This window comes from Topomyia yanbarensis, chromosome 2 (genome assembly GCF_030247195.1).
Source record: "Topomyia yanbarensis strain Yona2022 chromosome 2, ASM3024719v1, whole genome shotgun sequence".
NCBI classification, from domain to species: Eukaryota; Metazoa; Arthropoda; class Insecta; order Diptera; family Culicidae; genus Topomyia; species Topomyia yanbarensis.
In genome coordinates, this window is record NC_080671.1 from 30,518,928 (window position 1) to 30,522,244 (window position 3,317).

Consider the following 3,317-nt stretch of genomic DNA (forward strand, 5'->3'; position numbering starts at 1 on the left):
ATGTTGAAATATTTTTTTTACAAGGGAAAAAAAAAAGTTTACAGCTATCTTAAGACTAGAAATAAGATTCAATATACAAGAGAGGGCCAAAAGAATTTTTTATGAAAAAATTTAAAACAAGGGATTCACTTTGATATACAAAAGGGGGAGTAATAGTATTTTACGAAATATTTTACGGTTATCTTAAAACTAACAATATAGTTTAGTACACAAAAGGGGGAACAAATATTTATGAGAAACTTCATAGAAATCTTAAAACTAGGGATTCAATTCTATTTACAAGATGGAGGACAAGAGTTTCTATAAAGAGTAAAAATTATAGCTATCTTAAAACTAGGAATACAGAATACTAATTTGAATTTTTTAACTAAAACTTATGCTTGGTCAAGATATTCAGAGGGTGGCTTATTTCCGCATCAGTGTAGCAGCAGTTGTATCAAGGACAGGTGAGAGACAGGGAAAGAAGAGCAAAACTTGCAACTTTCGCTCGAACGGGGGGGGAGGGGGATCAGCGAAACAAATTTGCGCCTCAGTCTAGTAAGTCGTCGAGTACCGGATTGGCGGATGGTATTCTTCGGACCCGCGGGGAATCCTTCAAAACTCATCGGAACTCGAGTCGCTCTCGCTTCAGTTTCCTTCTATGCAGGCGTAGTGGTAAGGGCGACGGCGGTTACATAGTGGCACTCTGGAGCTGATCGGTTCCACAAGGCAGGAGGAAACTCTAAAAACGAGTAATAAAAGAGAGGGGCTAAATTGGGATATTTATCGTTTTTATGAAGGTATAAATAAGGGACATATAGGGGAAATCACGAGTTGCCAGCATATCTCGGACTGGTACATTGGGTGGTCTACCTCGGGCCCGAAGGGATTCCTTTAACTGAGACCTGGCGTCACAATACCCGGCGCATACCCAGACAACGTGTTCGATGTCGTGATAGCCCTCGTCACAAGCGCACAGACTACTCTCCGCAAGCCCAATACGCCGCAAATGCGCATCCATGGTGTAGTGATTGGACATAAGTCGGGACATTACGCGAATAAAATCCCGACCCACATCCATCCCCCCGAACCAAGGCTTCGTTGATACCTTTGGGATAATCGAATGTAGCCATCGTCCAAGTTCCCCGTTGCTCCACGAGGTTTGCCAACTGTTGAGCGTCCTCTGACGACAAATACTAAAAAATTCGTTGAAGCAGATTGGTCTTTCGTATATGTCACCATTTAATGCGCCCGCCTTTGCTAATGAGTCGACCTTTTCATTGCCCGGGATAGAACAATGAGAGGGGACCCAAACAAAGGTAATCTGATAAGATTTTTCAGATAACGTACACAAGGACTCCTGTATCATCCCCAGAAAATACGGGAGTTGCTTTTTTGGCTTCACCGCACGAAGAGCCTCGATAGAGCTGAGGCTGTCCGAAACGATGAAGTAGTGATCTGTGGGCAGAGTGTCGATGATCCCAAGGGTGTACTGAATTGCAGCTAACTCTGCGACGTAAACTGAAGCGGGATCATTGAGCTTGAATGAAGCGGTGATAGTATTGTTGAAGATACCGAAGCCAGTGGACCCATCGAGATTTGATCCGTCAGTGTAGAACATTTTGTCACAGTCGACTTCTCGGAATTTATTATAAAATATATTGGGGATCACTTGAGGGCGTATATGGTCCGGGATTCCACGAATCTCTTCCTTCATGGATGTGTCGAAGAATACAGTAGAATCAGAAGTATCTAGGAAATGAACTCGGCTGGGAGTATATGAAGAAGGATTAATGCTCTGTGCCATGTAGTCGAAGTACAAGGCCATAAATCGGGTTTGAGAATTAAGCTCGACGAGCCTCTCGAAGTTTTCAATCACCAACGGGTTCAGAATGTCGCATCGGATGAGCAATCGATATGAGAGTTCCCAAAATCGATTTTTTAGCGGAAGAACGCCCGCCAGCACTTCGAGACTCATCGTATGGGTCGAGTGCATGCAACCCAAGGCAATGCGCAAGCAACGATACTGGATTCTCTCCAGTTTGATGAAGTGTATGTTCGCAGCGGAGCGGAAACAGAAACACCCGTACTCCATCACCGACAATATCGTTGTTTGGTACAACCTGATCAGGTCTCCTGGGTGAGCACCCCACCATGTTCCAGTTATTGTTCGGAGAAAATTGATCCTTTGTTGGCATTTCTGTTTCAGATACCTAATGTGACATCCCCAGGTACCTTTAGAGTCGAACCAGACCCCGAGATATTTAAATGTGAAAACCTGGTTGATCGTTGCACCCATTAATAGAAGCTGGAGTTGCGCCGGCTCACGCTTCCTAGAAAAAACAACCAACTCAGTTTTCTCCGTGGAGAACTCAATACCCAGCTGAAGAGCCCAAGCAGACAAATTGTCCAAGGTATTTTGTAATGGTCCTTGCAAGTCGGCAGCTTTGGGCCCTGTAACAGAGACCACCCCGTCGTCTGCAAGTTGCCTTAGCGTGCATGAATTGGCAAGACAATCGTCAATGTCATTCACGTAAAAATTGTAGAGCAGGGGACTTAGACATGAGCCCTGGGGAAGACCCATGTAGCTAAATCGCGATGTTGTTAAATCGCCATGCGAAAAGTGCATGTGCTTTTCAGACAACAGGTTTAGCAAAAAGTTATTTAAAATTGGTGAAAGACCATGCTGGTGCAGCTTCTCTGACAGAATGTTGATAGAAACTGAGTCAAAAGCCCCCTTAATATCCAAGAAGACTGATGCCATCTGTTCTCTGTTAGCATAGGCCATTTGGATTTCTGTAGAAAGCAACGCAAGGCAATCGTTCGTCCCTTTGCCTTTGCGGAAGCCAAATTGTGTATCTGACAGTAAGCCATTTGCTTCAACCCAATTGTCGAGGCGAAACAAGATCATTTTCTCGAATAACTTCCGAATACAGGACAGCATTGCAATCGGCCGATACGAGTTGTGGTCGGAGGCTGGTTTTCCTGGTTTTTGGATGGCGATGACCTTCACTTGCCTCCATTCATAAGGGACAATGTTACCCTCAAGAAACTTGTTAAATAAATTCAACAAGCGCCTTTTTGCAGTGTCAGGCAGATTCTTCAGCAAGTTGAATTTGATTCTGTCTAACCCTGGGGCGTTATTGTTGCACGATAAGAGAGCAAGTGAGAACTCCACCATCGAAAACGGTGTTTCGTTCGCGGTATCGTGAGGAGACGCGGCGCGGCACGTTTTCTGTACCGGGACAGAGTCCGGACAGATCTTCTTGGCGAAAGCGAATATCCAACGGTTTGAATATTCCACGTTCTCGTTGGTACTATTACGGTTACGCATACGT